The sequence below is a fragment of the Lissotriton vulgaris genome, chromosome 1_1 (genome assembly GCF_964263255.1).
Source record: "Lissotriton vulgaris chromosome 1_1, aLisVul1.2, whole genome shotgun sequence".
Taxonomy (NCBI): Eukaryota; Metazoa; Chordata; class Amphibia; order Caudata; family Salamandridae; genus Lissotriton; species Lissotriton vulgaris.
The window spans coordinates 1,338,112,904-1,338,138,142 of NC_141685.1; positions in this window are offsets into that span (position 1 = coordinate 1,338,112,904).

The window sequence follows — 25,239 nt, forward strand, 5'->3', positions numbered from 1 at the left end:
CAAATAACATTCCCACTGTGTCCACGCCTGGATCAACCCAGACAGATATACTCTGACGCGTTACTGTCCCTAACGGCAGAGGGATGCCCAGTAGTTGATCATCAAACATAAAAAGACTGGATCCTGATGCAAGGAGGCATGAGCTCTACACACAGTTCTCTCATCTTCCAAAATCTCTGGTTTTGACAACTAAAAAGTGGTGGCGAAGTCTGGTAGTTCTGTTGTCTAATTTTAGAGCAGTGATTTTAGTCCAGCTACAATTGGTGATTGGACCCCATAAGAGCTCATAACCTGCTCTTGTTTTCAAGTCTTCTGACATCGAATTACGCTGTCCTCATCACCTAAGAGGTCCTGTCTTTAAAGTAAGTTTCCTTTTGATAATCTGTTTAAATGTTTTGCGCATTCATGGATTTGGTGACTATGCTACACGAAAGAAAGAAGTTTTCATAGCCGCAGCAATGAACATTTTTAACAGATTAACAAAGGCATTGAATAAAACCACTGTTCCTCCCCCTTTGGATATCGACCCTCTAACCTGGGGGCAGAATGTGGCCTAATGGCTAGGGCGGTCAACCATGGAGCTGGGGAACCAGATTCGAGTCTCGGCAGGGACACTTAACATTCTGTGATTCTGGGTGTTAGAACTGGGGTCACCAATTCCACTGCAGTAGCTTGGCGCGAGGCAGGTAGGCACCCGAAGGCTAGGTGTAAAGCAGAAGTGCAGCACACACTCACACTGAGACAGGGAAGCACACACAATAAAATGACACCACACTAGATAGTTTTTTAAAACAAGACTCTTTTATCTAGAATTCTTCAAGGCAGGTAAATAACTTTTCCTAGGCATCACGTTAGGCCTTGGACATTTCCTAAACATCAGGCAAACATGACTGTAAATACCTCGCTATCATGTGTGGGCAAGCTAGGCAATAATATTCCTCATGTAAGTTCAGTATAAACAACATTTCATAGGACCAGTTTCAATGTAGAACAATTCTTGTGCATGTGGATCATTAAACTGTATGAACCTCTGCTTAAATGGCCCATCAGAAACATGAACACAGTTTCCTGCTACAGGGCAGGTTGCAAAGGACACTCCCCTAGCCAGGGGTTTACCTCAGGCACAACAACTGTCAACAGTTCAGGCTATCGCCCAGTTCAGGGGGGCTCTTTGTCACTTTTAACCTTATTGGGGCCAACCAAGCCCTTGCTGTATTAACTAGGGCCACCAGAGGGTTAATCAGGGCCAACAGGGCCCAGCTGCAGTGTCCGGCAGGGGAGGAGCGGTCACGGGGCGGCTTCACTAATTTCGCAGGCTCCTCCGCAGCCCCGTCGCCTCCATAGTCTCTGACCCTCACCCGGGGGGTTGTTACCTTAATTTTCAGCCCTTCGAGGGCCCTTGCGGCGTGGTGTAGGAGCGAGCGCCGGCCAGGCGGGCTCCACTCGACTTATTCTAGGCCTGAGGCTGATCGGGGGGCTTGCGCTCTCCTTTGAGCCCCCCTTGCCGGTGCTCCGGCCGATCCCGGCTCTGCCGGGTCTTCTCCCCGCATCAGGGTCAATCAGGGCGCGGTATGGCAGGGGCGCACCTGCAGCCGCCAATCCTAGCGCGGCTTGCGGGGGCGCGGCAGGCCCAGCCAATGGCGGTGCGGTGGCAAAGGGGGCACGGCCGATGACGCAGCCGGCGCCCCCGTCACGTGACGGTGGTGCCTCTGGCCCCGCACAGGCCTTCCAAATACCGTGGCGGCCCTCCCTTCGCTAAGGGGGCCGCGCGGAGCCAAAGTCCACACGCTCTCGCGACCTGGCGGCCCGGGCAGCGACGGTGATTAGGGCCACACAGCGGACTCTCCTCACGTGGCGCCCAGGGCCGCAGCGGTGATCTCCAGGCCCCCAGGCGCGATCCACGACAGCGGCCAACACCAGCCCACGTGGAAGGCACCGACGGGGCCACAGGTCCCCCCCCGATGCCCGGGCTGTAGTGGTGATGGGCGAATAAGCACAAGGACACCGCGCTCAGTCTCAGGTACCGGGCGGCGGCGGTGACGGGTAGGTAGCGCGTGGAAGGGCATAGCACTTTGAAGGGCAGGACAGCGCTTGGAAATGATAGCGCTTAGGAGTTCACAGCGCTTTGGGGAGACAGCAGTTTTGGCAGGATAGCGCCTAGAGTTCACAGCACTTTGGGGGCAGAGCCAGGTGTAGCCTGGAGGCATTCAACAGCAGCCCAGGAGCACAGGGAAGTGCTTAGATGGGGCAGCGCTTTTACCTGGTTGATCCCCCAGCAGTTCTCGCGGCAGGTAGGTGATTCCTTACAGCGCCTGATGGTTCCAGCGCCCTTCTTGTGTAGTTTCTTGGGGGGGAGAGAAGGGGGGTTGAGTTGGTGGCTTCAGAGGCAGGATGGTTCCCCTTGGCACACTGGAGGTGGTTCCCTGGGTTCCCCAACGCTGGGCCAGATCAGGCTGGCAAAATCCTCACCTAACTTAAAAAAGCAGTGCCTAGGCCCATTCAGTCCCAGTGGTGTAGGTTCCTCACCTAGGCCCAACCGCCTAAACTCCTGCAGAGGTTCCGCCAGGTCCAGTGGTGCCCCAACTGCCAAGTTTCCTTCCTTTCCCCTTATACCCCTAGGTCAGGTGACCACTCTGTAAAGGCGGCAAAGCGTAACCCCCTCCCCTATTCTGGAAGGTTCCAGGAGCTTCTACACTCTAGGCTATGGACTAAAAAGGCAGGATGGCCGGGTTACTGTATCCTGATGTCCCAGCCTGCTCCTGACTAATAGTGTGTGTCTACAAAGGCCACTCCGCAGTAGCAGGGGCCTGTGGCAGCCATGTTGTTGGGATAGAGCACCTGCACCTCAGCACTGTGGTAAGGTGCCCAGAGACCTAGGTCCAACAAAAAGATGGTGGAAAAAACAAGGCAAAGCGCAAGAAAAACGGGGTAAGACCACCCTAGGGCTGACAGGTCTAACATGCGTCCTCCCCAGCCGAAAGTGGGGAGAGCTACCCAACCTCTAGGGAGTTCTCATCACCAAGGTGGACAAACCGGGAGAGACTGTTCGCGTTGGCGTGGTCTACTCCGGGCCGATGTTCCACCCGAAAATCCATACCCTGGAGGGAAATGGACCACCTCAGCAATTTAGGGTTTTCGCCTCTCATTTGCATGAGCCAGCGAAGGGGTCGGTGGTCGGTCTGAATGAGTAAGTGAGAGTCAAAGAGGTATGGCCTCAACTTCTTCAGAGCCCAAACCAGGGGGAAGGCTTCACGCTCTATCGTACTCCACTGTTGTTCCCTGGGGAGTAGCCTTTGGGAGATAAAGGCCACAGGCTGGTCTTGGCCTTCTTCGTTTAGATGGGAGAGCACAGCTCCTATGCCATGCTCAGAGGCGTCTGTCTGCATGATAAATTCCTTGGAGAAATCTAAAGTTGCAAGCACCGGAGCGGTGCACATCGCGTGCTTCAAGGTGTCAAATGTCTCTTGACAGGCAGCCGTCCAGATGACTTTTCGTGGCTGCTTTTTGGACGTCAATTCAGTCAGGGGGCTACGATGGTTCCATACCCCTTGACAAACCAGCGGTAATAACCAGTGAGGCCGAGGAAAGCTCGGACCTCCTTTTGGGTTTTGGGGGGCTCCCAGGCCAGGATGGTCTCAATTTTGGCCTGGAGGGGGTTGCACCTTACCCCCGCCCACCAGGTGTCCCTGGTAGACGACAGATCCCTGTCCAATCTGGCACTTGCTAGCCTTGATGGTTAGGCCAGCCTGCTGTAGAGCCTGTAGCACCTCCTGGAGATGCTGCAGATGGTCCTCCCAGGTACGCAGCTGAGAAGGCCTCTAGGCCAGAAATCACCTGATTAACCAACCGCTGGAAAGTGGCCGGAGCACTCTTGAGCCCGAAGGGCATCACCCGAAATTGAAAGTGGCCCTCGAGGGTGGAGAACGCAGTCTTCTCCTTTGCTCCATTCGTCATGGCAATCTGACAGTATCCTGACATCAGGTCGATGGTACTCAGATACCGAGCTGCTCCCAGTCGGTCAATCAGCTCATCCGCCCGAGGGATCGGGTGAGCATACGTCTTGCTCACGGAGTTCAGACCACGGTAGTCCACACAGAACCGAAGTTCTGGTGTTTGTGCCCGGTGGGGTCGCCTTCGGCACCAACACCACCGGACTAGCCCAAGGGCTGCTGGAAGGCTCAATCACCCCCAGCTCCAACATCTTGGCCACCTCACTCTGGATGCTGGTCTTGATCTTGTCAGACAGCCGGTAAGACTTGGTTTTCACGGGTGGGCTGTCCCCTGTGTCCACGTCATGGGTACACAGATTCATGATTCAAGGAGTGAGGGAGAACAGCGAGGTGTACTCCTCCAATACCTGGCGGAAGTCCCTCTGTTGCTCAGGGGTCAAGGACTGGGAGAGGACCACTCCCTCCACCGATCCATCCTTCTCTTGGGCCACCACAAGGTCTGGAAGAGGATCGCTCTCTTCCTCCTCGCTCCCATCCGTCACCATAAGGAGAGCAAGCTCAGATCGCTCATGGTGCAGCTTCAGGAGGTTGATGTGGAACACTGTATGGGGTTGTCGGGGGGTCTTTAGGTCGACATCGTAAGTGGTCTGGCCTCGTTTCTCCACGATCTCGTATGGTCCAGTCCACCGGTCCTGGAGGGGCGCTAAGCTCTCCGGGCTCCATGACCCACACCTTCTGTCCAGCATCCAACTCCACCGTCCGAGCTTTGCGGTCATACCACTCCTTCATGACGGCTTGACTAGCCTCCAGGTTGTCTGAGGCTTACTTCCACAGCTTGGTCATCTGGCTGTGGAATTGTATTGTATTGTATTGTATTTATTGCTTGTTAAGCGCATCTGCCACCCAAAGGGTATCCTGGCGCTGAGACCACATCATTCCTGCAGATCGACCACCTTACATTGCCCTAGGAAACAGGAAGTCTTAAGATCCTTTTTAAAAGAAGTGAGATCTTGTCTGCTCCTCAGTGTCAGCGGGAGGGTGTTCCAAAGTGTAGCGGCTGTGAAACTAAAAGCACGGCCACCCATCCTCACTCTATTGATCCTAGGGATCGTCACTAGAAACGCGGAGGAGGATCTCAGAAATCTGGCAGCGTGATACCAGGAAAAAAGATTTTGGAGCGGTATCGGTACCTGTCCATGCAGAGCCTTAAAAACAAGGCATAAAGCCTTAAAGGCAATCCTCTGTTGGACAGGTAACCAATGAAGATCAGCCAATGCAGCGGAAGAGGAAGCGGAGCGAGGGCGGGATAGAGCCAGTTTGGCCGCCATATTTTGGATCCTCTGCAGCTTTAGGATCAAAGTTTTGGGGGCTCCCAGAAGTAGTGCATTGCAGTAATCTAATCGACTAAGAATAGAACTGCGCACTACCTCTGCCCTAGCCTCTATGGGGAGGAGCGGTAAGATCTTACGTAGGGCGCGGAGTAAGCCCATACATGTCGCCGTGGTCCTATTCACAGAGGCATCAAGCTGCAGGTTAGGTTCAAACAGAACTCCTAGATTACGGGACGATTCGGCAGCCTCTACCGTACCTAAGATGGATATAGGCCAAAAATCGTCCGGGAGTGGACGAGGGGTGCGATCTAGGGAGCACCCAGCTGACCACGTCACTGGGAAGCTTCTTCGAAGTCTTCTCCAACCCCTCCTTCACAAGGCTGAGGGGCCCCCTAATGGGGTGGCCATAGAGCAGCTCAAAGGGGCTGAACCCGACTCCCTTCTGCGGCACCTCTCGGTACGAAGATAGCAGACAGGGTAGGAGGACATCCCACTTCCGTCTCAAGTCCTCTGGCAGGCTCTGGATCATCCCCTTCAGGGTCTTATTGAAGCGCTCTACGAGCCCGTTAGTCTGGGGGTGGTAAGGAGTGGAGAACAAGTAGGTCACTCCGCACTCCTTCCACATGGCCTGCATGTAGGCCGACATGAAGTTCGTGCCCCTATCCGACACCACGACCTTGGGGAATCCCACAGGGGTAAAAATCCCCATCAAGGCCCGCGCCACCACAGGTGCAGTGGTGGTCCTCAGAGGGATTGCCTCTGGGTACCGGGTGGAGTGGTCCACCAACACCAAGATGAACCAGTGTCCTGAAGAAGTCAGTGGGTCTATTGGCCCGACAATATCAATGCCAACCAGCTCAAAAGGGGTACCGACAACCGGGAGCAGTTCCAAGGGGACCTTCAAACCAATCCCATTCTTGCCACTCGCCTGGCAAGTCTTACAGGTCTTGCAAAAGGTGTCAGAGGCAACTCGCATTCTGGGCCAGTAAAAATGTGGGACCAACCGTGCAAAGGTTTTGTCCTGACCCAGGGTAATCTACTGGTATCTCGTGTGCCAATTCTAGCAGGAAGGCTTGGTAGCATTGGGGGATCACTAAGGCCCTTGATGAGCCATACACCGGAGCCTAAGGCTAACTGTAGAGGAGGCCATGCTCCCAGTAAATGTTGTAATTGCTGGTCTCTTGGTTGGTCGCTTGGGCTTCGGCCTGCCGCCGCATGCCCTCAAGCGTGGGGCACTCTCTCTGCGCCTGACAGAATTCCTCCCGGGTAGGCCCTCCTTCCACCTGCCACTCGGCAGGGATCGGCAAGTGCCCCACGAGAACAACATCCACCTCCGCGGACTCCGGGGTTACCTCCGCGGGCTCCCCATCCATCTCATGGGGCATGTCCTCCACAACGTCCTCTTCTTGACCAGCATTGGGCTGGGGCATTGTTCCAGGCTCCAACCCGGATTGAGTTCCTTGCCGGGCAGCCATGGACCTCGTGAGCATGCAAGTCCATCCTGGTAACCCCAGCATTTCTGTGTGGGCTTGGAACTCCACCTCCTTCCAGGCGGTATGCTCCAGATAGTTTCTGAGCAGACACTCAACTGGCAAGGCAGCGCTTACAGCAACTCTCAACTGGCCCGAGACATCTCCCCACTCAAAGGGAACCTGAGCCACAGGGTAGTGACTCACACTGCCATCAGCCAATACAGCCGGATGGAGTACGTCAGGGATCACTTGCTCCGGGGACACTAGCCGTCTCAGCACCATCGTCATGCTGGCGCCTGCGTCCCTCAGAGCCTCCACCTCCTCCTTGTCAACCCGTACCCTCTGCCGTTACTTGGCAGTGTTCGAGGGTAACTGTGTCTCTGGGACCATCTCTCTATCCCCGAGTGAGACCAGGGTCAAGCCTGTCCACTCCCCTGCCTCATCTAGGGACAATTCCTCCCCCAGCGCTACACTAGCCACCCCGGGGCTCTTACCTCCTGTGGGGGCTGGGGACCTCTTATGACACTGGGGATCCCCCTTGTAGTGTCCAACCTCAGCCACAGTTGTAGCGCTGCTGACTCTTGTCAGGGTAAGTGGGTTTCTGGAATCCAGATTGGGGTGGGAAACCTACCCCTTTCCCAGGCGGTCTATTTTGTGGGCCTCTAGAGAACTCCTTCCTTTTATCTCCCCCTCTCTCTTCTGGGGAAAACCCTGTCCACCTTTCGGGGCGTCTCCCCCGGGTCCCTTGTGGGACACCCGAGTGCTAACCCAGGTATCCGCCTCCTCCGCAAGTTCCCGAGGGTCGGTCAGCTTGCGGTCCACCTGGTGTTGGCGCAGCCCCGGAAAACATTTATCTAGAAGGTGCTCCCTTAAAAACAAATTGTATAGCCCTTCATAATCGCTCACTTCGCTGCCACGCACCCAACCATCTAAGGCCTTCCGTGCATAATTAAAGAAATCCACCCAGTTTTGGGTATGCAGCTTATGGCTGTTGCGGAACCTTTGGCGATACTTCTCTGGGGTGAGGCCAAACTTCCTAAGCAGAGCCTCCTTCATGACCGGGTAGTTGGTTTGGTCTGCTTTCTCTAAAGTCAGGAGTGTGTCCCTTACCACTGGAGGTATGTACCGATACAGGCCACCCCCCCCCCCCCAGTAACTCTTGGGCACCCCATGGGCTGCCAAGGACACCTCATACACCGCCAACCACTTGTCGATGTCATCCCCCACTCTGAAACTGGCTCTCACCTCCTTCGGTAGATAGAACTTAGGTTCTCGAGGAACCTCTGGTACGCTGCCACCATTCTTATTGCCTTGCGCAGCTATCTGCATTGCTCGCAGCTCCAATTCTTTTAGGCTAAGCTCGTGCGCAAGCTTCCTCTCCTCCATGGCTAGCCTCTTTTCCTCTCTCTCCTTCTCCATCTTAGCAAGCTCTAATCTCAGTTGCCTCTCCTCCCTCCTGTCCTCATACTCCTCTGGCGATGCACTCCTCCTTGACACCATACTGCCGGCCCCGGAACATATTACTGGCAACACATTCCCACTAATATCAATGTGCAGTAGGTCTAACTCTCCCTGAGCGCCCGCCTCCGCCTGTTCCTCATCCACTCTCCCCTCCGGGTGGGCCATTACCCATGCCCTCAAGGCTTTCCGAAGCTCCTCTCTCTTGGCACCTCGCCCGACGGACACCCCCATCCCTTGACAGAAGTCCCTCAGCTGTGCCACCGTACACACTTCTAGGTTGGCCAGCTCAAACTACATCTTGACAGGTTGGGACCCAGACAATTTAAAGGAAAGAACACTAGGGCGTAGGTAACCGGTCTAAAACAGGAGTCTGCGCAATCAATTAGGCAGTGGAGGTCAACTAGTTAGGCTTGCACACAACAGCTGTCCAATTGCGGCGCACACTGAATCACTGGAGGGTGCTGCACAACCACAGGTCCCTATCTCACCGCTGAACACCAATGTTAGAACTGGGGTCACCAATTCCACTGCGCTAGCTTGGCGCGAGGCAGGTAGGCACCTGAAGGCTAGGTGTAAAGCAGAAGTTCAGCACACACTCACACTGAGACAGGGAGGCACACGCAATACAATGACACCACACCAGATAGTTGTTTAAAACAAGACTCTTCTATCTAGACTTCTTCAAGGCAGGTAAGTAACTTTTCCTAGGCATCAAGTTAGGAGTTGGACATTTCCTAAACATCAGGCAAACATGACTGTAATTACCTCGCTATCATGTATGGGCAAGCTAGGCAATAATATTCCTGATATCTCCTGAGGCGTGAGCCGGGAGCTAGTTGCTGTTTCAACCTTGCCTAACAATTTATAACATTTTAGCCTGTAAAAACGCATTTTGCACTTTGTTTTTAACATGTGGTTTATTTTGTTGCACCGTTCTTACCTGAGCCAGGACCCTCGGCTGCTGCTCTTAGGCTGCGGTGGGAAGGGCAGGAAAGGGCACTGAGGGGGCAGAACGGGCTGACAAGGGGCTACCTGCAGCCCCGTCACCTCCATAGTCTCTGGCCCACCCCCGGGGGGTTGTTACCTTAAATTTCAGCCCTTCGAGGGCCCTTGCAGCGTGGTGTAGGAGCTCGCACCGGCCAGGCGGGCTCCCCTCGACTTATCCTAGGCCTGAGGCTGATCGGGGGCTCGCGCTCTCCTTTGAGCCCCCCTCGCCAGTACTCCAGCCGATCCCGGCTCATCCGGGGCTTCTCCCGGCGTCAGGGCCAATCAGGGCGCGGTATGGAAGGGGCGCGCCTGCAGCCGCCAATCCTAGCGTGGCTCGCGGGGGCGCAGCAGGCCCAGTCAATGGCGGTGCGGTGGCAAAGGGGGCACGGCTGATGACGCGGCCGGCGCCCCCGTCATGTGACGGTGGTGCCTCTGGCTTCTTAGGCCCCACACGGGCCTTCCCAATACTGCGGCAGCCCTCCCTTCGCTCAGGGGGCCGCGGTGGAGCTGAAGTCCACATGCTCTTGCGACCTGGCGGCCGGGGCAGCGGCGGTGATTAGGGCCACACAGCGGACTCTCCTCACGTGGCGCCTGGGGCAGCGGCAGTAATCGCCAGGCGCGATCCTCAATAGCGCCCAACACCAGCCCACGTGGAAGGCACCGACGGCTCCACAGGTCCCCCCCGGCACCCGAGCTGCAGCGGTGATGGGCGAATAAGCGCAAGGACACAGCGCTCAGTCTCAGGTACCGGCGGTGACGGGCAGGAGCGCATGGAAGGACATATCGCTTTGAAGGACAGGACAGCGCTTGGAAATGATAGCGCTTAGGAGTTCACAGCACTTTGGGGAGACAGCCGTTCTGGCAAGATAGCGCCTAGAGTTCACAGCACTTTGGGGGCAGAGCCAGGTGTAGCCTGGAGGCATTCAACAGCAACCCAGGAGCACAGTGAAGCGCTTAGATGGGGCAGCGCTTTTACCTGGTTGATCCCCCAGCAGTCCTCGCGGCAGGTAGGTGATTCCTTACAGCGCCTGATGGTTCCAGTGCCCTTCTTGTGTATTTTCCTGGGGAGGGCGGGGGGAAGAAGGGGGGTTGAGTTGGTGGCTTCAGAGGCATGATGGTTCCCCTTGGCACACTGGAGGTGGTTCCCTGGGTTCCCCAATGCTGGGCCAGATCAGCAGGCTGGCAAAGTCCCTCACCTAACTTGGAAAAGCAGTGCCTAGGCCCAGTCAGTCCCAGTGGTGTGGGTTCCTCCCCTAGGCCCAACCGCCTAAACTCCTGCAGAGGTTCCCCCAGGTCTAGTGGTGCCCAAACTGACAGGCAGGTTTCCCTCCTTTCCCCTTATACCCGTAGGTCAGGTGACCACCACCCTAAAGGCGGCAAAGCGTGACCCCTCCCCTTTTCTGGAAGGTTCCAGGAACTTCTACACTCTAGACTATGGACTAAAAAGGCAGGATGGCAGTGTTACTGTATCCTGATGTCCGAACCTGCTCCTGACTACTAGACTACTAGTGCGTGTCTACAAAGGCCACTCTGCAGTAGCAGGGGCATGTGGCAGCCATGTTAGTGGGAGAGAGCACCTGCACCTCAGCACTGTTTGGCAGTGGTAAGGCGCCCAGAGACCTAGGTCCAACAAAAAGATGGTGGAAAAAACAAGGCAAAGGGCAAATAAAACGTCCGTCTGTAACGTAACTGGTGCCCATGTAAAGCGCTCTGCTACCTTCGGGTCTAGTTCGCGCTATATAAAACTCCACACAAAAAAAACCTTATTGAAATATCTTTAATAACGCTCATTGTTTTGGTGAAAATCCAGGTAGCGTGTAACCCTATGAAAAACCAAACGCTATTACAGGGCTAGAGGGATGTTTAAAGACCCAGCCTAAGTGTTATCCCCCACTCGAACTAAACTTATAAACAACAAACTTAGGGGTCTAAATTGGAATCCAATAGTGATTCTCTAATATTGTACCTATGCCAGCTCGTGTGCGTAGGAACAAAAATTATAGGTAGAACTAACAAACCATATCGCCAGAATGTGAAACACCAGCAACCGTGAGTCACCCTTAGTTGAGGATTCCCATCAAAGTCTTGTATGGATCAATATTCTCATCTGGTAATCCTTATCGGGTATTGTGTCTCTTGATCATTGAGACCACTAGCATACCCTGATAGCCGGTTCGGGGTAGCGACCCACAATCACTCGGTTATACCACATGATGTTGATATGATGGGAATGTGCAGTGCAAAAATAATATATGTGGTGATTAAAAAAGGATAGAGAACTTAACAAAAACCTGTTTTAATGAACGTTAGCCCCTTCCCATTTAAAAACAAGAACAGTGTAACATAATCATCGCAGTACACACAAATAGCTGCGAAGAGACCACGGTTGCTGGTGTTTCACATTCTGGCGATATGGTTTGTTAGTTCTACCTATAATTTTTGTTCCTACGCACACGAGCTGGCATAGGTACAATATTAGAGAATCACTATTGGATTCCAATTTAGACCCCTAAGTTTGTTGTTTATAAGCGTGTAACCCTACCCAAGACAAGTGGGTGCTCCAATGTGAGCGGACAATTGGCGACTCTTGATAGGAAATTGATATGTGGGGTATGTAAGGTGGGCAGGAAAGGTGGTGCATTGTTGCATCTGTAGCAAGAGCCACTTTGGATAAGTCAAGCATGTTTTCAGGGAAAGAGTGGTAACTCAGTGTCCCCACTGAGTGAAGCCTCTAAGACGTGTACGCCGTCAATGTTTAGGCGTGCAGAAGAGGTTTGCCACTGAAAGCAGCTTCCAATCTGGGTCCCTTTGGTTAACTTATCGGTGCTAGCGGATAGTTGAAGATGTATACCTTAGTGTCTTGTCCTTGAATGTGTTGTAATGGAAAAGTTACAAATGTGGGTGTCTTGATCAGATATATATTAAGCATTCAAAATGTCAAATTCATGGTGAAAGGTCAGTATTTGAACACCAGCTTTGCATTGTGCCATGCGTCTATCTGTCAAATGGAATATTTTTCTATGTTTATAAGATAATTCAAAATGGTACTTGTATTTTTCACATTTCTGCATTGAAGGCTAAGGTTGAAGCCCAGATTAATTACCTAGTTTTAGATATTCGGGTTACACTCTCCAGTCTATGAACACCAACCTAGCACATTCTCTAAACTATCTACCAATAAATGCTTGATCGCTCTCTAAAAAGAAACATCACATCTATGACCACCTCACTAATGCAAACACCTGACATACTATTCATAACTGAATCATGTTTGGGAGAGGATATGGCACCAGTCCTGCATGAAGTCATTCCTCTAGGCTATCAAACAATCACCCACAATCGTATAGGCAAAAAAGGAGGTGGCCTAGCTTCGGTGTTCAGACAAACATTACATATCACTAAAGGAGATGACGTCTCCATAAAAGATTGTGAGGTCCTTTTCTCCAGATGCAATCCTACACTGTCTTCCTCCTGTAACTTCCTGCTCCTTTATGGACCTCCACCTAGAAATGCAACATTCCCAGACACAAACACGGTTTCAAACCTGATAACACTACACTCCAAATTATGCATTCTGGGTAACCTCAACATTTGTTTTGACAAACCCAATATGCCCAATCCCAAAAAAATCAACGCTGGCCTAGACTCACTGAACCTGCATCAAATCGTCCACAAACCCACACACATCACTTGACACATCCTAGATGTCATTTTTGCAAATACAGAACTAGTTACCTTTCAAACAATGACTCCGGTCACATGGTCAGACCACCATTTGCTTACTTTCCAACATAAAACAACACTAAGCAACGCACCTAAAACCACCTTACGTGTATCCACCAATCATCCATGGAACAAACTCAATTTGGACATTTTGAAACACAACTAACATCCAGTACATATCTAGACACAAAATAAAGTCTGTTAAAAAACTATATGAGTGGCTACAGAAAGCTTTTGAAATCCCAATTCATAAATACCATACAACAGAACAAAAGAAAACAAGCACCGTGGAGAAATACAGAGATAACCGAGATAAAACATCAAATTAGAAAACTTCAAAGTGCCTGGCTCAAAACAAACACAATTTAAGACAAAGTTTGCCTACAGAAAAGTAACAGATCATACAAGTCGGCTATCAAAAAAGATAAGAAAAGATACTATTCAGACAATTCAAAATGCTAAGTGTGCAAATAAAGAATTCTATAAATTCCTCAATGAATTTCGTAAACCAAAGTGCCTAGAAGGAGCTCATCCCATTAATCAAGATTTCACAGACAAACTGGCACATCACAACCAAAGCAGACACATTGGACTCATACTTAAAACAAAGACAAAGCACCAGCACTGACCCTTTTCCAAAACAACAATCCAAGAATATTCTAACCCAGCCTCTCCGTTCCTGCCAACACATTTCACAAGAAGAATTTATGGGCCTGGTAAAAGCAAGCAGGCCTGCCGGCAGCCATTCCGACCCATGTCCACTGCAAACCTTCAAGACAATTCTTATAACAACCTCTGCTGCTGCGCCAGTAAGAAGAATCATCAACAATTCCTTAACTACTGGGAAATTTCCAGAGGAACTCAAAAAGTCATACATACGCTCATTACTGTAGAAAACAAACTTGGACTCGCTGAACCCTGACAACTACAGACCAATTACAAATTGATCTTTGCTGGGAAAACATAGAAAGAGCAGCATTTGCCCAGATGTCTCATTTCATTGAAAATAATGCCATACTTTCAGACTTCCAAACAGGATTGCGTACAGGAAGAGGCACAGAATTTGCCCTCCTTGCCATCTGGGATGACTTGAAGAAAACAGTTGACCGCAACAAGGTTGCTGGCTACTTCTCTTGGATCTCTTGGCTGCCTTTGACATTGTTGACCATAACACTCTGATACAAAGACTCTACGAAGCCGATATAGAGGGGACTGCTCTATACTGGATCACATCCTACTTACGCAACAGAACTAGTGTCATCCATACCCCACCTTTCTGATGGATACATCTGCCTGTGGATTCCTCCCCTTATGAATATCCCCTTCGCCAGCATTCCGTGGAAACTTTTTTTCTAGCTCTCCACACCTACGAGGTTGTCACAATGCCATGGCTCTGCACGCGGCTCCGCATAACGTTACAGGAGCTATTAGAAGACCACGTCGGTGTGATAACGTCAGTTCTCTTTTTTCCACGCTGTCGACGCGAACATCTTTTTCTGGGACTGTCCATACTTTTGTCTGGATACATTGTAATTTTGATTGTATCTCTCTCTGTTTTGGCATGTCGGCTCGAGGAAGTCGGGCTTTAAGCCCTGTAAAGAATGCAGGGGTCATATGTCGATTACGGACCCTCCTGAGGACTGTCTTTGGTGTTTGTATCGTCTGACCACAACGTCAAGGGCTGTTCTTCTTGCAGGAAGATGAATCCGAATGCTCTGAAGGAACGGGAGGCCAAGCTGTATATGACTAAGGCAATAAAAGAAAAAAGGGATCGTAAAAGATCGAAGTCAAGGTCTTCAACGTTGCATGACTCCAAGAGATAGCATAAGAAGAAGAAGAGGCATGCATCTCAGCGCCAGTCGTCGAAGGCTGTGGCTTCGAGGTCGCCTTCTCTAGACCATCGACATCGAGAAAAGGACTTTGTCTCTCCTTCTCCTTCAGTGTCTCCTCAGGTGACTCCGGTTCATTCTCCATCTTACAAGGGGACTCCAGAACAGTCACCGATGCCAAGATTTTCACCGACTCCAGAGGGTGTGTCGAATCTGGCTGATGCTGAGGTTCCTTCGGCTCCTGCGGCTCAGCCTGTGGCTCCAGCAGCTCCGACTCTAGAGGTGCCTCGTTTGGATCTTGAACTGGTACAGTACCCACAATTTCCAGCACCGGGTTCGGATCCATCGCATTTTTTAAATGTGATGTATGGCGTGTTCGCGAGGGCCTCTTACCCCCCTGGAGCACCTTCCGGGCCCATGGGTCCTATGGCCGACGCTGCAACCGAAGATGTGCTCGAGGAGAGAAGCGCAGAGGTTGTTGGAGGAGGAACAGTACCAGGCTGAGGAGATGGAGGAAGGAGAAGTTTATGATACAGAAGATTTGTTTGAGGGATTGTGTGAGGCAAGTGGACTTGATACTTCCCCAGAGTGGGACTTTGCATCTCAGAAGGCTTCCCCCTCAAAAGAAGTTGCACCTTACCATATTGTGATAAGGAAGGCTGCTCAACTTTTGGATTTGCAGCTTCCTATGGCTGAGTATAAGCCTAATTTACTCATAGAGGTGATTCATTCTCCGTCCTCCGTAGTTGACCACTTTTGCCCTTCAACGAAGCATTGACTGAGCCAATCCTTGATGTGTGGCACTTTCTGCTCTTGCAGTTTCAAGGTCGGTGTCCAGAAGATATAGACCTGCTCCAGAGGATCCGGTGTTCTTTTCATCCCACCCCACCCCACTCCTGGGTGCTTAGTGGTGCAGGCTTCTTGTTCCAAGCAGTCCACAGGTGCTTTTCCGCAGGCTCCTGCTGCAGGGACTCTATAAACTGGAGCAGTTGCCTAAAAAGGTCACTTCATCGGCTAGCATGGCTCTGAAGTCTACCAATGCCACTTGTCTGCTAGGTAGATATATTCATGCACTTATGGACTCTGCCAAACAACGTCTTCCTAAATTGTCTAAAGAGGATAGGGGAAATCTGAGTGAGGTGCTGGCAGACTCACAGGCTGCGGCTCACCAAGTCATCAAGTATGGCCTGGACACAGCAGATTCGGTTGCCAGGGTGATTGGTTCATCCATTGCAACAAGAAGACATGCATGGTTGAGGTCTTCTGGATTCTCTCCCTATGTACAGGCTGTCCTTCTTGATCTGCCTTTTGAAGGGTCTAGATTGTTTGGAGTGAAAGCTGATTCTGCTCTTGTAGAGAGTGTACTCCTTTAAGGTAGGCATGTTGCTCTGTTTCTATGTATTCTATATTCTAGAATTGTTATGATGCATATTTCAGTCCAGTGGCAGTTCCTGATGTGTTCAGTCGTGGGTCTTCTGTATGGAATAAATCTTACATCTTCACAACAGAATTTGGATTATTCATTTTATTTGATGCAAGGATTTAACTTCCTACATTTATTGGCGACGTTTTAAAGACCCACCGACTTTGGATGGACATTATTTCAACTTTATGAAAAGGATTCATGGACACTAATTTGAACTATTTAAGGTGTTCTTGGAAAGTGGAACGGAAGAGGAGGAGCAACGAGTGAGAGCGGAGGGTGTAGCAGTTCAGAGGAGCGGAGCTGCCGAAGGTCGAGAAGCCGAAAAACTCGTAGCTGTCGCCGCCCCCCGCCGAGGTGAAGAGAAGGCGGCGGGCAGCGGCAAGCATTGGCAAGCATTGGCTTCAGCGCAGAGGACCCCTCCCGCACTCCCACACTCCCTGCATTCCCGAGAGTCGAGAAGCCGAAAAACCCGTAGCTGTTGCCGCCGCCGCCGAGGTGAAGAGAAGGCGGCGGGCAGCGGCAGCGGCAGCGGCAAGCATTGGCTTCAGCGCAGAGGAACCCTCCCGCACTCCCTGCATTCCCTGCATTTTTGGCAGCCGGCCTTACTGCACCAGCACCGGCATGGGAGGTGTGTGAGCTGGGCGCTCTGGCGTTTTGGTGTTCGGAGCCTGCAACACGGAGGAGCACGCTGAATAGGGCGGCATTCGAGTACCGTTCTGTGTGAGGAGGCGAGAGTTGCGGTGTCACTGCACCACGAGGGCTACTCCAGATGAGTGCAGCAAGGGAAGCAAGGTGAGCCAGCCTGTCACACTGCCTCTTCACCTGGCCACACTTCATATATAGTAATAACCCTCCCGACCCTTTTTGAGAGCACCGCCCGCCACCCAGAAGCATAGCAGCAACTCTCCCCAACAGCGTAACCCACCCTCCCTTGATTGAAGGGAAATGTGGATGAAGGCGGAGGGGGCGTATTGACTAATGGGATGCGAGCAGCGAGGAGAGCTGTAACAAGGGACATTAACTACATCTTTTTCCACGCCCCAATCAAGCCCACCATTTAATTCACATCAACATTTTGCATTCTATATCAACCTTACAACCACTGCTAGGTCGGCGCCCCTTTAGACTAAGACTATTGGTGATCACTGCGGGGAGAATCTTACCTGACTGCTAAGAGTCGGGGTCTTCACGTCTCCACCGCCAGGAGTCACTACAGAGCCCAGGTCTTCACGCCGCCATCGCCAGGAGTCAAGACGTTAAGCATTCTTTTAAGTGAGTCCCCTTGCTCTAAGTGGGAGTGGCGAGGAGTCTAGAGCAGTTCCCTAAAAACTGCATAATCCTACAAGGAACGAACTTGGGGAATTGGATCTGGGTGCCGGTGCTGGCGTTGCAAGAGCGGCGCGCAGGGCACTGGCCCCGAAGTCTAGTTACCCGATTGTGTTTGCTGGAAGCAGGCACTTCTATCGTGGGTCAAAAGCAGGGAATAGAAGGGGAAAATATATATAGTTCCCGCCCTGTTCGGACCTCTGGACAACAACGCGTCATCTCCAACTGACCTAATACAGTGCAATGGCTTATAAGAAGCTCAGATCTAGAACCATCCTTATGAAAAGAATGGGAATGGATGATGCAATTAGGAAGAGCACCAACAAGGCATTAAGAAATGGAAAGACAATAGCAACCCCTGGAATTAGAAAGTATTTCGCAAAAGCAAACCCAGATGGCCAGGATCAAATAGTAAAAGATCAGGTAAATTTGGAAACAGTAGGTGTCACTGAGGTTGGAAACGGAACCCAAATAATTCCAGAAGCAGGGGAAAAAAATACCTTAATTGACCAGGTGGACTTAACTTCAGATTTAATGGCAACCAGATCAATAGCACTGGCTCTTTCCAAAATACAACAGTCTTTCGATTGCAACATCATGTCCCCAGATACCAGCACCAAGGATGGAATATCTCAAATGGAACCCCAAAGGGGGATCGACAACATACAGATCAGTACTCCACAAAAATCAATGGATATAGAGGGCCATCTTGAAAATTCACCAGACCTCTCTATCTTTAAAACTACCGGCTTGATTAACAATTACACTCCAGTCTCCAAATCAATGTTTGTTTTATAAAATATTCTGGAATCAGTTCTCAACCATTTAGGTAACATACTGGAAAACTCTGATCAAACACTTGACGTGCAAATTGGAATTTAAAAATTTCTGGTCGAGGAAAAAAAGAAGAAAGAACAAATCTGGTCATCAAAAACAACAAAAATAACAGGAACTTGTGGCAAATGTCAAGAGATAACTGGTGATGACTTAAAAATTAAAAAGGATACTGTGCTGCTTCCCCATAAAAAAGAAATTGCAACACAAACCGGGTAGAAATCATCTGGCGAAAGTGTTGAAAAGCAGAGAGACATCACCGCATATTCCCTCAGAAATCTCTTTAAAGAGGAAACTAATTTAGAACCAGACCAACAATCTGTGACTTACTACCCAATTTTTACAAAAAGCAAAACCAAATTAAACATGACCAGTCCTGTAATACCTGATCCTGAAACAAACGTAGACACCGGTTTAACTAGTGAAGATGTACAAGACTCGGAAAAAACAAAAAAGAAACAACGGCAAAGAAAGATAAAAAAGAGAAAGGCGATAAGAAGATTCAAGAGGAAGAAGGCTACAAAAATAACATTTCAGATTATGACTCCCCTACCTAACGCCTTACCAGATCACAAAGGTAGACCAACACTGCCCCGACACCGAGTATAAAGCACCAGAAGAGACCGGTGAAAACCGACAACAAAAATCCATATCAACACTCCACACTAAATCCAAAGGCTACTAATTTCATACATGGCTCAGAAAGTCCAACTTTAAGAGGGACACTCATAGGACACCCAGAATCACAGAGAAAAGGATCTCAAGTAGAGGAGATAAGATCCAACTTCTTACAAATCACAGAGTTATTCCCTATTGATGAAGCTCCACTCAATCGCTGTCGAATCATTAACCTACTGCAGCAGATCCAGCCGCTACAATTTCTAGCGCAAAATGAAATCAAACTGGTAATGTTTCCGGATAAAGCAAAAACAAAAACTGCAATTGTAGAATTCTGGTCTCCAGCCTTACCAGGAATTATCCTAAAGGAGAGTGAGATCCTCCACAAATGTGGTTATGACTTGATCCTGTAGTGTAGTTCCTAGTTTCCCACTAGGCCCTGCGCATTGGAATAACATAAACAGTAGTATCGACGTGGAACTGCGGATATTCCAGGCCTCCACTGACTATGCTAAACTTAATTGGGTTGTGTTACCAACTAGCTCAGAGGTCACTGGAAACTTTCTTCTCTGCATAGGAAGTGATCAGCTTCCTTGGCACAGACAAGAAGGGATTCAGCTTTCCAACAACTGTGCAACATGACAACTTTGCTCCTCAGATCAAGAGTCAATCTCTAGGGTCGTGTGAAACAATAGACATGTATTTCACTCAGTCAGTCTAGTGCAGTTTACTTTCACGAGATGTAGAGAATAGAGAGACGGGCGTTTGTCAATAAAAGGTTAACATTTATTGAACAGTCTTTCTTCTCGTACAAGAGAAATGTATTGCCACAATTGCAATAATTGTTATTATAAAAAGTACGTACAGTAAGATAAGTATTGCGAAATAGAACTGTAAAAGCATTGATATGGTTTCTTAGCCATACAATGGTTTAAAAGTAATAAAACATATATACAGTCATATATACATTAGGCTAACATACTCAACTGGTGCTTCTAACCACGCCTACCCCAGTGTGCCTGACCTAAGCCTAACACGTGAAAGGGGAGTAAGTAAGTAGCTTTAAGTTAAGTTGGTTTTGCCAAGGTTTGTTTCAAGAATTCTCGTCTAAGGGTTTAGTCAACACCATACCTCTGAATAGAATGATGGAGGATTGGTATCTCCTTCAGGGGTCTCTCTCGATATCCCAGTCACCCGCGAAGGTAGACCGGAAACGCCGTAGCTGGATTTCTCTGCACGAGAAAGGCAGCGGCTTTCTTCAGCGCGTCGAGGAAGGAGGGGGGACAGCGTCCGCGGGCAGCTGGAATCTGCTGGATGTCTTCGGAGAGGGACGGCTGTTCAGCTCCTTAAGCGTACTGCACCATAGTTCGCACTTTGGCAGCGATAATGGTATCAGCAGCTTCACCACTACAGGGGCAGCAGGCTGCAGCGACAGAGTGCTAGATTTACCAACACGGGGTCTTGCAGGCAGCTGGCATCAGCAACAGTAGCTCGCATTGCTTAAGGCAACGTTGGTAATATTTATACCTGACAGGTGCCGGGTTTGACGCAAGTTTGCTGGACATAAGACGTCAATTAAAGATGTCACTAGGAAGTGACAGTTATCAGTTGCTCATTAGAGTTCCATTACTAATCAAAACACAGCAAGCGGGGATTTCCAGGTTTGCTGAGTTTTTATCTTGTTGAAGAACTCGGAGTGTTATCTAGGAATATCAGATAGTGACTACTGCTCTGTCATTGCACTAATTGGTCGCAAAGGAAGTGGCAAAGAGAACTATGCTGGAATGTGGCTCTGTTCGTGTGAGGCCAGAGATGACTTTTCAGAAAATCGCACTTGAACGGTTATGCCAATATAGGGAATAAATGGATTTATAGCCGAATAGGGGCATAAGGTCACAGTATCGATCAGGAACCTAGATAAACACGCAACACCCACTCCACGGGTTAATGTCCATCAAAATTACTAAAACTAAGCAATTAGATGCATGTGTAACATTGCCCACCCCAAAATACATAAATGCATTCGAAATAGGCGTACTTGTAATACATGAATTTAGGTACTGTACGTTTTTTAAAGCATAGAAATCATTCAAAAAATTATTGCATATGAAATCAATGAACGATTATGCAAAAGAATTACACATGAAGTATCTCTGACAGAAGAAAAGCGAGATAAATCATCACATAAAAATGCATTGTAATAACATGTGTGCTAGAGGCTGGTGTAATGTTGTTATGTCTCTAGAAGTGTTTAGAAATAGAAGTGTGAAGCTTCTGTTCTCTAAGAATAGTTTTTACGTTAAGCAAAGAATTGTTCGTGCCAAAAAAAGGTCAATATTAGAAAAACTGTTCAATTCAAAAAGTTATTGCTTGAACGGGGAAAAATAGATTTCCAAAGCCCTTGGCAGTTTTTGTTGATCAAAACTGAAGGCCGAATTCAGAGTTCATGGGAACGCTGTGTGTCGGAAAGCTTCTAAAAGTTATTGTTTCTGTACGGGTGAGAACATCGTATCAGACAAGCTCTCAAAGAATTGGTCTACAAATTCAGGTGACAGTTCAACCAAATTAGATAGCGCTGTAACTTGGCAGGTGTGAGAATGATTGCTGTCATCGAAGGCAGGACCAGCAATGCTCACAGAACGTTGTACCTGGATGATGTTGCTTTTGTCACTCGCTCCACTGTTACCACTTGGTTGTAGCACAGGAGTCTCCACGAATGCCGTCATCAGGATTGGTAGCCGCTGGGGACAACACAATGCGTGAGCCGTTATTGGACTGAGCAAAGTATCGACGTCCATTGGTACTGCTGATGGAAGTGAAAGACAGATGTCCAACACGCATTCATCGCCGCAAAGCCTACACCGTAGCACAGGTAAAATGCAATTTTGCCATATCGGTCTGAATGAAAGGAACCAGGTCATGTTTAGATCTCTCAGCCTGGCCAATCCAAGGACGTTAGTTATCCTGTCCCGGTAGCGCATTGCTACGATTGTCTCTTCCATTCCCATGGGAGCGATGTCTGAGCCGAGGCTTGCCATAACGAAGCAGGAGGGTCAAAAATAGAATCCCTGCGACGAGTCCCAAAAATAATGGTATGCTGCCAAAAATGGAGTGCACAAAATTAGGAAAGATTCCCAAAATTGCCTGGAAGGGTGTTAGCAGTCCCGTAAAGACTGTCTTAAATATGCCTGGGATGCTTGTTGCACTAGACATGTTAAGGAGTTGGCTGAACATTTCTACGAAATGCACGGGGCAATTTGTTGATAAAAGGTCATGAACTTCAGTAGCTGTCCTTGCAACTAGAAGATCATACGTCTCTTTAGATGACGTTATAGGCACTGTTGTCTGTAAAAGTACAGATTTCATTTTGCTTAATGTATCAATTCGTATGGAATAGAGATTCAGACGAGGCCAGATGGGAGTCACTGAGTCTGGAGGCCCACTCGGAAACAATGCTTGCATACAGCATTTGACCATGGATGTTACTTCTACTAAATAACTTTTCCCTGGCACGAGGCCACAACATCTGTGATCCGTTCTAAGAATGTAACTCCAGTTCGAAAGTTGCATAAAGAATTGCTCTATCTGAGTTGCAGGTGTGACTAGCTGGTGGCATGAAAGGTTGTTTGAATTTCCATCACATGCTCCGTGTAAATTAATACCCTGACACAAAAGTATACCGCTTAGTGAATGTTTACAGTTCTCACCACTAAGAAATACATTTTTGTCGCTGTCACTATAGCAAGAATGAGTGTATGGTAATTTCCATTCGGATTTTACGTATCCTTTACCCAATTGTTCATACTGGCCAGCAGGTATGTACTCAAGGCACTTTTTAAATTGGAAAGTTGTTATCGGAATTGTGATAATTCCGTGTATAATCCATTCAATGACAGGACTCTCTGACATTGTCAATGGTAATCTCTCGAGTTTTTCGATGCTCAGGATTGTATAGTCTGCTCCTTTCTGTGCCAAACTGATCTGTTTATCAGTAAGGTTAAAACTGGAAAATAATGACGTTGTGTTGATTAAACGCCAGGGCACATAGCCTGAACGAAGATTTTGCAGCGTCCAGCCTAATTCTATAATAGAGCGTAATTGAGACTGGCCATGTTGTAACATTAGCAAATCTCTGTCTATCACATCAAAGGCAGAGGATACAATATTGTCCAACGAATATATTCTGGAAGACAGAGTCGTTAACCCATTGTCTACTACAGAAAGTGATTTCTCCAAATTAATACGATCAATCTCTCGTATTTTTTCAGCAGTTTCAATTTGCTTTACTTTCCAACCCTCGTTGTAAGCAGCATAGATACTGGTCGCTATGAAACGCTTGTAACACTGTTTGCGTGGTCCAAGAATGAAATCGCGCCAATCAGCACCATCTTTTAATAAAGACAAGTGTTGCTTAATTTCAGCCAGTGTGGATGTTGTTAGCCATTCAAGGCAGAGTTTCCCTACACTGTATGTTGTTATTATCCCTGGATGTTGTCTCGGGGAATATCTCGAGTCTAATCTGGTCATTTTTAACCCCTGTGTTTTGTTCAGGAATCTATCTTGACAGCTGTTTGTGTCAGTAGGCCAGATTAACCACTTTTTCCAATCAGGATGTGTTCTGTTGAAATGTAAAATGTGTGACACGTCTAACTCAATATCTGTGGTTGTATTCTCAGGTATTGGCTTTGGTATAGACGGTGTTTTAAGGTCTTTGATCTTAGCTAGGCCAAGACAGGATGTTTGGTGTATTGTGTCATTTAAAAACAACATTTGCTCTGGTATCATGCAGGTTCTAAATAGTGCTTCTATGCCTTGCACCTGCCAATCTTTTGTACCCCAAATTGTTTTCGTTTCAATATTATTTTTCCAATAATCAAAACCAAATGTCATCATTTTGTCATAAAATGCTTCTGAATATATCAATTTAGAATTTGTCAGCATTGTTTTCATTCCTGTTTTATCTAACAGTTTATAATAAAACGTTTCTGCATCACCGGTGTTAAACCCTGAGAAGTATTTGAATTTCTCAAAAAATGCTTTAGAACTGCTTTTAGGTGGTGTAGAACAATGTTCCCATTGATTATACATAAAAACATTTCTAGGCTGTGCAGATTTATGCAAGTAATGATCCCCATAGTGGGTGTAACAGAATAACTGCTCATAACTAGATGAACCTTGTAAATAATCATGATCTGTGAATCTAGCTGACATTACTAATTCAGACATCATGTCATTAATACTGTTAAAGTCCCAATCATCAGAGAATGTACTAGGTGTTACAAAGTCACTTAAGGAAACCTTTAGTTGATGAGGATACTTCAGGATTTCGACCGGACCATAGATCTCATAGTCTGTTTTCTCCCATACTACCCCACCAGGTATTGGAATTGCTGTGACATTTACTGTTGACAGTTCTCTTTTCTTCACGTGGGATGATCTGTGTGGTTTCAGGACTAGGTTGATGTTCTGACTTGCTGTGTCCATTGTAATATATTTTCCTTCAATGAATTTTCCCAAACACAGTACCATGATGAGCCAAAGCAGGAGGAAAAATACACCTAGACCGAACCAGAACTCTAGCCAAGGGGAAATGAGGTAGATTTCCTTCAGTTGATGAAAGAGTTCCGTTGCTTTTTCTTTAAAGGTCTTTTTAGTTTCTGGCATCACTTCGGGGTTGTTTTGATCTTCAGAGAAGTTGTCGAAGTTGATGAAGTAACCAGAGGCAGTTCTGTCAATTGATGGGATTGTTCTTTCAATCTGTCTTTCGGTGGCACTTTCTGATGCCACATCATTGTAGACTGGTGTTGTTTCTTGACGAACTGTTTCAATCTGTGTTTCAAGAGGCACGAGTTCCATGGCATTATTGCATAGTCCTTCATTGTGCACTGCAGGCTGATCGAATGTGATTAGTCTTTCAGTTTGAACCTCTTGGATTGTTGCAAGTTTGGGTATTCTGTTGTTTCTTGGGAGTCCACTGGGCCTACTGTTAATTATAGGCCACATGCTTGTGGTTTTACCAGAACGATGGACACGACTCTGTTCTCCTTTTTACCAGCAAGGGGCGGTAGCACAACTGATCTTGTTCCGGTGACTGCCAAGACAGGTACTACTTTTCTGTAAGAAGGCCCAAATTCCTTCTTAACCGCGATCTTTTCTCTGGCTAGATCCCCAATCTTTGGAATCCAGACAGGCCTTGCTGGGGCTGTTGCGGGTGGTGCCTCGTCAGTGGTACTTGGCTGTTGCTTTAACTTTATGTTGCTTAATGATTTTCTTGTTTCATTC